The sequence below is a fragment of the Oncorhynchus clarkii genome, unplaced genomic scaffold, assembly GCF_045791955.1.
Source record: "Oncorhynchus clarkii lewisi isolate Uvic-CL-2024 unplaced genomic scaffold, UVic_Ocla_1.0 unplaced_contig_3553_pilon_pilon, whole genome shotgun sequence".
NCBI lineage: Eukaryota > Metazoa > Chordata > Actinopteri > Salmoniformes > Salmonidae > Oncorhynchus > Oncorhynchus clarkii.
Window position 1 is genome coordinate 144,735 of NW_027260972.1, and position 13,090 is coordinate 157,824.

A 13,090-nucleotide genomic window follows, 5' to 3' on the forward strand; every position below is an offset into this window, starting at 1 on the left:
TGTTCTAGAAGAGAACACAACTCATACATTCTAGAACACACACAGACACATGTTGTTCTAGAAGAGAACACAACTCATACATTCTAGAATACGCACAGACACATGTTGTTCTAGAAGAGAACACAACTCATACATTCTAGAACACACACAGACACATGTTGTTCTAGAAGAGAACACAACTCATACATTCTAGAACACACACAGACACATGTTGTTCTAGAAGAGAACACAACTCATGCATTCTAGAACACACACAGACACATGTTGTTCTAGAAGAGAACACAACTCATACATTCTAGAACACACACAGACACATGTTGTTCTAGAAGAGAACACAACTCATACATTCTAGAATACGCACAGACACATGTTGTTCTAGAAGAGAACACAACTCATACATTTTAGAACACACACAGACACATGTTGTTCTAGAAGACAACACAACTCATACATTCTAGAATACGCACAGACACATGTTGTTCTAGAAGAGAACACAACTCATACATTCTAGAATACGCACAGACACATGTTGTTCTAGAAGAGAACACAACTCATACATTCTAGAACACACACAGACACATGTTGTTCTAGAAGAAAACACAACTCATACATTCTAGAACACACACAGACACATGTTGTTCTAGAAGAGAACACAACTCATACATTCTAGAATACGCACAGACACATGTTGTTCTAGAAGAGAACACAACTCATACATTCTAGAACACACACAGACACATGTTGTTCTAGAAGACAACACAACTCATACATTCTAGAACACACACAGACACATGTTGTTCTAGAAGACAACACAACTCATACATTCTAGAATACGCACAGACACATGTTGTTCTAGAAGAGAACACAACTCATACATTCTAGAACACACACAGACACATGTTGTTCTAGAAGAGAACACAACTCATACATTCTAGAACACACACAGACACATGTTGTTCTAGAAGACAACACAACTCATACATTCTAGAACACACACAGACACATGTTGTTCTAGAAGAGAACACAACTCATACATTCTAGAACACACACAGACACATGTTGTTCTAGAAGACAACACAACTCATACATTCTAGAATACACACAGACACATGTTGTTCTAGAACAGAACACAACTCATACATTCTAGAATACGCACAGACACATGTTGTTCTAGAAGAGAACACAACTCATACATTCTAGAATACACACAGACACGTGTTGTTCTAGAAGAGAACACAACTCATACATTCTAGAACACACACAGACACGTGTTGTTCTAGAAGAGAACACAACTCATACATTCTAGAACACACACAGACACATGTTGTTCTAGAAGAGAACACAACTCATACATTCTAGAATACGCACAGACACATGTTGTTCTAGAAGAGAACACAACTCATACATTCTAGAACACACACAGACACGTGTTGTTCTAGAAGAGAACACAACTCATACATTCTAGAACACACACAGACACATGTTGTTCTAGAAGAGAACACAACTCATACATTCTAGAATACAGCCAGACACATGTTGTTCTAGAAGAGAACACAACTCATACATTCTAGAACACACACAGACACGTGTTGTTCTAGAAGAGAACACAACTCATACATTCTAGAACACACACAGACACATGTTGTTCTAGAAGAGAACACAACTCATACATTCTAGAACACACACAGACACGTGTTGTTCTAGAAGAGAACACAACTCATACATTCTAGAACACACACAGACACATGTTGTTCTAGAAGAGAACACAACTCATACATTCTAGAATACGCACAGACACATGTTGTTCTAGAAGAGAACACAACTCATACATTCTAGAACACACACAGACACATGTTGTTCTAGAAGAGAACACAACTCATACATTCTAGAACACACACAGACACATGTTGTTCTAGAAGAGAACACAACTCATGCATTCTAGAACACACACAGACACATGTTGTTCTAGAAGAGAACACAACTCATACATTCTAGAACACACACAGACACATGTTGTTCTAGAAGAGAACACAACTCATACATTCTAGAATACGCACAGACACATGTTGTTCTAGAAGAGAACACAACTCATACATTTTAGAACACACACAGACACATGTTGTTCTAGAAGACAACACAACTCATACATTCTAGAATACGCACAGACACATGTTGTTCTAGAAGAGAACACAACTCATACATTCTAGAATACGCACAGACACATGTTGTTCTAGAAGAGAACACAACTCATACATTCTAGAACACACACAGACACATGTTGTTCTAGAAGAAAACACAACTCATACATTCTAGAACACACACAGACACATGTTGTTCTAGAAGAGAACACAACTCATACATTCTAGAATACGCACAGACACATGTTGTTCTAGAAGAGAACACAACTCATACATTCTAGAACACACACAGACACATGTTGTTCTAGAAGACAACACAACTCATACATTCTAGAACACACACAGACACATGTTGTTCTAGAAGACAACACAACTCATACATTCTAGAATACGCACAGACACATGTTGTTCTAGAAGAGAACACAACTCATACATTCTAGAACACACACAGACACATGTTGTTCTAGAAGAGAACACAACTCATACATTCTAGAACACACACAGACACATGTTGTTCTAGAAGACAACACAACTCATACATTCTAGAACACACACAGACACATGTTGTTCTAGAAGAGAACACAACTCATACATTCTAGAACACACACAGACACATGTTGTTCTAGAAGACAACACAACTCATACATTCTAGAATACGCACAGACACATGTTGTTCTGGAAGAGAACACAACTCATACATTCTAGAACACACACAGACACATGTTGTTCTAGAAGACAACACAACTCATACATTCTAGAACACACACAGACACATGTTGTTCTAGAAGACAACACAACTCATACATTCTAGAATACGCACAGACACATGTTGTTCTAGAAGAGAACACAACTCATACATTCTAGAACACACACAGACACATGTTGTTCTAGAAGAGAACACAACTCATACATTCTAGAACACACACAGACACATGTTGTTCTAGAAGACAACACAACTCATACATTCTAGAACACACACAGACACATGTTGTTCTAGAAGAGAACACAACTCATACATTCTAGAACACACACAGACACATGTTGTTCTAGAAGACAACACAACTCATACATTCTAGAATACGCACAGACACATGTTGTTCTGGAATAGAACACAACTCATACATTCTAGAACACACACAGACACATGTTGTTCTAGAAGAGAACACAACTCATACATTCTAGAACACACACAGACACATGTTGTTCTAGAAGAGAACACAACTCATACATTCTAGAACACACACAGACACATGTTGTTCTAGAAGAGAACACAACTCATACATTCTAGAACACACACAGACACATGTTGTTCTAGAAGAGAACACAACTCATACATTCTAGAACACACACAGACACATGTTGTTCTAGAAGAGAACACAACTCATACATTCTAGAACACACACAGACACATGTTGTTCTAGAAGAGAACACAACTCATACATTCTAGAACACACACAGACACATGTTGTTCTAGAAGACAACACAACTCATACATTCTAGAATACGCACAGACACATGTTGTTCTGGAAGAGAACACAACTCATACATTCTAGAACACACACAGACACATGTTGTTCTAGAAGAGAACACAACTCATACATTCTAGAACACACACAGACACATGTTGTTCTAGAAGAGAACACAACTCATACATTCTAGAACACACACAGACACATGTTGTTCTAGAAGAGAACACAACTCATACATTCTAGAATACACACAGACACATGTTGTTCTAGAAGAGAACACAACTCATACATTCTAGAACACACACAGACACATGTTGTTCTAGAAGAGAACACAACTCATACATTCTAGAACACACACAGACACATGTTGTTCTAGAAGAGAACACAACTCATACATTCTAGAACACACACAGACACGTGTTGTTCTAGAAGAGAACACAACTCATACATTCTAGAACACACACAGACACATGTTGTTCTAGAAGAGAACACAACTCATACATTCTAGAATACACACAGACACATGTTGTTCTAGAAGAGAACACAACTCATACATTCTAGAATACGCACAGACACATGTTGTTCGAGAAGAGAACACAACTCATACATTCTAGAATACACACAGACACATGTTGTTCTAGAAAAGAACACAACTCATACATTCTAGAATACGCACAGACACATGTTGTTCTAGAAGAGAACACAACTCATACATTCTAGAACACACACAGACACGTGTTGTTCTAGAAGAGAACACAACTCATACATTCTAGAACACACACAGACACATGTTGTTCTAGAAGAGAACACAACTCATACATTCTAGAATACACACAGACACATGTTGTTCTAGAACAGAACACAACTCATACATTCTAGAATACGCACAGACACATGTTGTTCTAGAAGAGAACACAACTCATACATTCTAGAATACACACAGACACGTGTTGTTCTAGAAGAGAACACAACTCATACATTCTAGAACACACACAGACACGTGTTGTTCTAGAAGAGAACACAACTCATACATTCTAGAACACACACAGACACATGTTGTTCTAGAAGAGAACACAACTCATACATTCTAGAATACGCACAGACACATGTTGTTCTAGAAGAGAACACAACTCATACATTCTAGAACACACACAGACACGTGTTGTTCTAGAAGAGAACACAACTCATACATTCTAGAACACACACAGACACATGTTGTTCTAGAAGAGAACACAACTCATACATTCTAGAATACAGCCAGACACATGTTGTTCTAGAAGAGAACACAACTCATACATTCTAGAACACACACAGACACGTGTTGTTCTAGAAGAGAACACAACTCATACATTCTAGAACACACACAGACACATGTTGTTCTAGAAGAGAACACAACTCATACATTCTAGAACACACACAGACACGTGTTGTTCTAGAAGAGAACACAACTCATACATTCTAGAACACACACAGACACATGTTGTTCTAGAAGAGAACACAACTCATACATTCTAGAATACGCACAGACACATGTTGTTCTAGAAGAGAACACAACTCATACATTCTAGAACACACACAGACACATGTTGTTCTAGAAGAGAACACAACTCATACATTCTAGAACACACACAGACACATGTTGTTCTAGAAGACAACACAACTCATACATTCTAGAACACACACAGACACATGTTGTTCTAGAAGAGAACACAACTCATACATTCTAGAACACACACAGACACATGTTGTTCTAGAAGACAACACAACTCATACATTCTAGAATACGCACAGACACATGTTGTTCTGGAAGAGAACACAACTCATACATTCTAGAACACACACAGACACATGTTGTTCTAGAAGAGAACACAACTCATACATTCTAGAACACACACAGACACATGTTGTTCTAGAAGAGAACACAACTCATACATTCTAGAACACACACAGACACATGTTGTTCTAGAAGAGAACACAACTCATACATTCTAGAACACACACAGACACATGTTGTTCTAGAAGAGAACACAACTCATACATTCTAGAACACACACAGACACATGTTGTTCTAGAAGAGAACACAACTCATACATTCTAGAACACACACAGACACATGTTGTTCTAGAAGAGAACACAACTCATACATTCTAGAACACACACAGACACATGTTGTTCTAGAAGACAACACAACTCATACATTCTAGAATACGCACAGACACATGTTGTTCTGGAAGAGAACACAACTCATACATTCTAGAACACACACAGACACATGTTGTTCTAGAAGAGAACACAACTCATACATTCTAGAACACACACAGACACATGTTGTTCTAGAAGAGAACACAACTCATACATTCTAGAACACACACAGACACATGTTGTTCTAGAAGAGAACACAACTCATACATTCTAGAATACACACAGACACATGTTGTTCTAGAAGAGAACACAACTCATACATTCTAGAACACACACAGACACATGTTGTTCTAGAAGAGAACACAACTCATACATTCTAGAACACACACAGACACATGTTGTTCTAGAAGAGAACACAACTCATACATTCTAGAACACACACAGACACGTGTTGTTCTAGAAGAGAACACAACTCATACATTCTAGAACACACACAGACACATGTTGTTCTAGAAGAGAACACAACTCATACATTCTAGAATACACACAGACACATGTTGTTCTAGAAGAGAACACAACTCATACATTCTAGAATACGCACAGACACATGTTGTTCTAGAAGAGAACACAACTCATACATTCTAGAATACACACAGACACATGTTGTTCTAGAAAAGAACACAACTCATACATTCTAGAATACGCACAGACACATGTTGTTCTAGAAGAGAACACAACTCATACATTCTAGAACACACACAGACACGTGTTGTTCTAGAAGAGAACACAACTCATACATTCTAGAACACACACAGACACATATTGTTCTAGAAGAGAACACAACTCATACATTCTAGAATACACACAGACACATGTTGTTCTAGAACAGAACACAACTCATACATTCTAGAATACGCACAGACACATGTTGTTCTAGAAGAGAACACAACTCATACATTCTAGAACACACACAGACACATGTTGTTCTAGAAGAGAACACAACTCATACATTCTAGAATACGCACAGACACATGTTGTTCTAGAAGAGAACACAACTCATACATTCTAGAACACACACAGACACGTGTTGTTCTAGAAGAGAACACAACTCATACATTCTAGAACACACACAGACACATGTTGTTCTAGAAGAGAACACAACTCATACATTCTAGAATACAGCCAGACACATGTTGTTCTAGAAGAGAACACAACTCATACATTCTAGAACACACACAGACACGTGTTGTTCTAGAAGAGAACACAACTCATACATTCTAGAACACACACAGACACATGTTGTTCTAGAAGAGAACACAACTCATACATTCTAGAACACACACAGACACGTGTTGTTCTAGAAGAGAACACAACTCATACATTCTAGAACACACACAGACACATGTTGTTCTAGAAGAGAACACAACTCATACATCCTAGAACACACACAGACACGTGTTGTTCTAGAAGAGAACACAACCTATACATTCTAGAACACACACAGACACATGTTGTTCTAGAAGAGAACACAACCTATACATTCTAGAATACACACAGACACATGTTGTTCTAGAAGAGAACACAACCTATACATTCTAGAACACACACAGACACATGTTGTTCTAGAAGAGAACACAACTCATACATTCTAGAACAAACACAGACACATGTTGTTCTAGAAGAGAACACAACTCATACATTCTAGAACACACACAGACACATGTTGTTCTAGAAGAGAACACAACTCATACATTCTAGAACACACACAGACACATGTTGTTCTGGAAGAGAACACACCCCATACATTCTAGAACACACACAGACACATGTTGTTCTGGAAGAGAACACAACTCATACATTCTAGAACACAACTCATACATTCTAGAACACACACAGACACATGTTGTTCTAGAAGAGAACACAACTCATACATTCTAGAACACACACAGACACATGTTGTTCTGGAAGAAAACACAACTCATACATTCTAGAACACAACTCATACATTCTAGAACACACACAGACACATGTTGTTCTAGAAGAGAACACAACTCATACATTCTAGAACACACACAGACACATGTTGTTCTAGAAGAGAACACAACTCATACATTCTAGAACACACACAGACACATGTTGTTCTAGAAGAGAACACAACTCATACATTCTAGAACACACACAGACACATGTTGTTCTAGAGGAGAACACAACTCATACATTCTAGAAAACGCACAGACACATGTTGTTCTAGAAGAGAACACAACTCATACATTCTAGAACACACACAGACACATGTTGTTCTAGAAGAGAACACAACTCATACATTCTAGAATACACACAGACACGTGTTGTTCTAGAAGAGAACACAACTCATACATTCTAGAACACACACAGACACATGTTGTTCTAGAAGAGAACACAACTCATACATTCTAGAATACGCACAGACACATGTTGTTCTAGAAGAGAACACAACTCATACATTCTAGAACACACACAGACACATGTTGTTCTAGAAGAGAACGCAACTCATACATTCTAGAACACACACAGACACATGGTGTTCTAGAAGAGAACACAACTCATACATTCTAGAACACACACAGACACATGTTGTTCTAGAAGAGAACACAACTCATACATTCTAGAATACACACAGACACGTGTTGTTCTAGAAGAGAACACAACTCATACATTCTAGAACACACACAGACACGTGTTGTTCTAGAAGAGAACACAACTCATACATTCTAGAACACACACAGACACATGTTGTTCTAGAAGAGAACACAACTCATACATTCTAGAACAAACACAGACACATGTTGTTCTAGAAGAGAACACAACTCATACATTCTAGAACACACACAGACACATGTTGTTCTAGAAGAGAACACAACTCATACATTCTAGAACACACACAGACACATGTTGTTCTGGAAGAGAACACACCCCATACATTCTAGAACACACACAGACACATGTTGTTCTGGAAGAGAACACAACTCATACATTCTAGAACACAACTCATACATTCTAGAACACACACAGACACATGTTGTTCTAGAAGAGAACACAACTCATACATTCTAGAACACACACAGACACATGTTGTTCTAGAAGAGAACACAACTCATACATTCTAGAATACACACAGACACGTGTTGTTCTAGAAGAGAACACAACTCATACATTCTAGAACACACACAGACACGTGTTGTTCTAGAAGAGAACACAACTCATACATTCTAGAACACACACAAACACATGTTGTTCTAGAAGAGAACACAACTCATACATTCTAGAACAAACACAGACACATGTTGTTCTAGAAGAGAACACAACTCATACATTCTAGAACACACACAGACACATGTTGTTCTAGAAGAGAACACAACTCATACATTCTAGAACACACACAGACACATGTTGTTCTGGAAGAGAACACACCCCATACATTCTAGAACACACACAGACACATGTTGTTCTGGAAGAGAACACAACTCATACATTCTAGAACACAACTCATACATTCTAGAACACACACAGACACATGTTGTTCTAGAAGAGAACACAACTCATACATTCTAGAACACACACAGACACATGTTGTTCTGGAAGAAAACACAACTCATACATTCTAGAACACAACTCATACATTCTAGAACACACACAGACACATGTTGTTCTAGAAGAGAACACAACTCATACATTCTAGAACACACACAGACACATGTTGTTCTAGAAGAGAACACAACTCATACATTCTAGAACACACACAGACACATGTTGTTCTAGAAGAGAACACAACTCATACATTCTAGAACACACACAGACACATGTTGTTCTAGAGGAGAACACAACTCATACATTCTAGAAAACGCACAGACACATGTTGTTCTATAAGAGAACACAACTCATACATTCTAGAACACACACAGACACATGTTGTTCTAGAAGAGAACACAACTCATACATTCTAGAATACACACAGACACGTGTTGTTCTAGAAGAGAACACAACTCATACATTCTAGAACACACACAGACACATGTTGTTCTAGAAGAGAACACAACTCATACATTCTAGAATACGCACAGACACATGTTGTTCTAGAAGAGAACACAACTCATACATTCTAGAACACACACAGACACATGTTGTTCTAGAAGAGAACACAACTCATACATTCTAGAACACACACAGACACATGGTGTTCTAGAAGAGAACACAACTCATACATTCTAGAACACACACAGACACATGTTGTTCTAGAAGAGAACACAACTCATACATTCTAGAATACACACAGACACGTGTTGTTCTAGAAGAGAACACAACTCATACATTCTAGAACACACACAGACACGTGTTGTTCTAGAAGAGAACACAACTCATACATTCTAGAACACACACAGACACATGTTGTTCTAGAAGAGAACACAACTCATACATTCTAGAACACACACAGACACGTGTTGTTCTAGAAGAGAACACAACTCATACATTCTAGAACACACACAGACACATGTTGTTCTAGAAGAGAACACAACTCATACATTCTAGAACACACACAGACACGTGTTGTTCTAGAAGAGAACACAACCTATACATTCTAGAACACACACAGACACATGTTGTTCTAGAAGAGAACACAACCTATACATTCTAGAATACACACAGACACATGTTGTTCTAGAAGAGAACACAACCTATACATTCTAGAACACACACAGACACATGTTGTTCTAGAAGAGAACACAACTCATACATTCTAGAACACACACAGACACATGTTGTTCTAGAAAAGAACACAACTCATACATTCTAGAACACACACAAACACAAGTTGTTCTAGAAGAGAACACAACTCATACATTCTAGAACACACACAGACACATGTTGTTCTGGAAGAGAACACACCCCATACATTCTAGAACACACACAGACACATGTTGTTCTGGAAGAGAACACAACTCATACATTCTAGAACACAACTCATACATTCTAGAACACACACAGACACTTGTTGTTCTAGAAGAGAACACAACTCATACATTCTAGAACACACACAGACACATGTTGTTCTAGAAGAGAACACAACTCATACATTCTAGAACACACACAGACACATGTTGTTCTAGAAGAGAACACAACTCATACATTCTAGAACACACACAACACATGTTGTTCTGGAAGAGAACACACCCCATACATTCTAGAATACGCACAGACACATGTTGTTCTAGAAGAGAACACAACTCATGCATTCTAGAACACACACAGACACATGTTGTTCTAGAAGAGAACACAACTCATACATTCTAGAACACACACAGACACATGTTGTTCTAGAAGAGAACACAACTCATACATTCTAGAACACACACAGACACATGTTGTTCTAGAAGAGAACACAACTCATACATTCTAGAACACACACAGACACATGTTGTTCTAGAAGACAACACAACTCATACATTCTAGAATACGCACAGACACATGTTGTTCTAGAAGAGAACACAACTCATACATTCTAGAATACACACAGACACATGTTGTTCTAGAAGAGAACACAACTCATACATTCTAGAACACACACAGACACATGTTGTTCTAGAAGAGAACACAACTCATACATTCTAGAATACGCACAGACACATGTTGTTCTAGAAGAGAACACAACTCATACATTCTAGAACACACACAGACACATGTTGTTCTAGAAGAGAACACAACTCATACATTCTAGAACACACACAGACACATGTTGTTCTAGAAGAGAACACAACTCATACATTCTAGAACACAACTCATACATTCTAGAACACAACTCATACATTCTAGAACACACACAGACACATGTTGTTCTAGAAGAGAACACAACTCATACATTCTAGAACACAACTCATACATTCTAGAACACAACTCATACATTCTAGAACACACATAGACACATGTTGTTCTAGAAGAGAACACAACTCATACATTCTAGAACACAACTCATACATTCTAGAACACACACAGTCACATGTTGTTCTAGAAGAGAACACAACTCATACATTCTAGAACACAACTCATACATTCTAGAACACAACTCATACATTCTAGAACACACACAGACACATGTTGTTCTAGAAGAGAACACAACTCATACATTCTAGAACACACACAGACACATGTTGTTCTAGAAGAGAACACAACTCATACATTCTAGAACACAACTCATACATTCTAGAACACAACTCATACATTCTAGAATACACACAGACACATGTTGTTCTAGAAGAGAACACAACTCATACATTCTAGAACACACACAGACACATGTTGTTCTAGAAGAGAACACAACTCATACATTCTAGAACACACACAGACACATGTTGTTCTAGAAGAGAACACAACTCATACATTCTAGAACACACACAGACACATGTTGTTCTAGAAGAGAACACAACTCATACATTCTAGAACACACACAGACACATGTTGTTCTGGAAGAGAACACACCCCATACATTCTAGAACACACACAGACACATGTTGTTCTGGAAGAGAACACAACTCATACATTCTAGAACACAACTCATACATTCTAGAACACACACAGACACTTGTTGTTCTAGAAGAGAACACAACTCATACATTCTAGAACACACACAGACACATGTTGTTCTAGAAGAGAACACAACTCATACATTCTAGAACACACACAGACACATGTTGTTCTAGAAGAGAACACAACTCATACATTCTAGAACACACACAACACATGTTGTTCTGGAAGAGAACACACCCCATACATTCTAGAATACGCACAGACACATGTTGTTCTAGAAGAGAACACAACTCATACATTCTAGAACACACACAGACACATGTTGTTCTAGAAGAGAACACAACTCATACATTCTAGAACACACACAGACACATGTTGTTCTAGAAGAGAACACAACTCATACATTCTAGAACACACACAGACACATGTTGTTCTAGAAGAGAACACAACTCATACATTCTAGAACACACACAGACACATGTTGTTCTAGAAGAGAACACAACTCATACATTCTAGAACACACACAGACACATGTTGTTCTAGAAGAGAACACAACTCATACATTCTAGAATACGCACAGACACATGTTGTTCTAGAAGAGAACACAACTCATACATTCTAGAATACACACAGACACATGTTGTTCTAGAAGAGAACACAACTCATACATTCTAGAACACACACAGACACATGTTGTTCTAGAAGACAACACAACTCATACATTCTAGAATACGCACAGACACATGTTGTTCTAGAAGAGAACACAACTCATACATTCTAGAA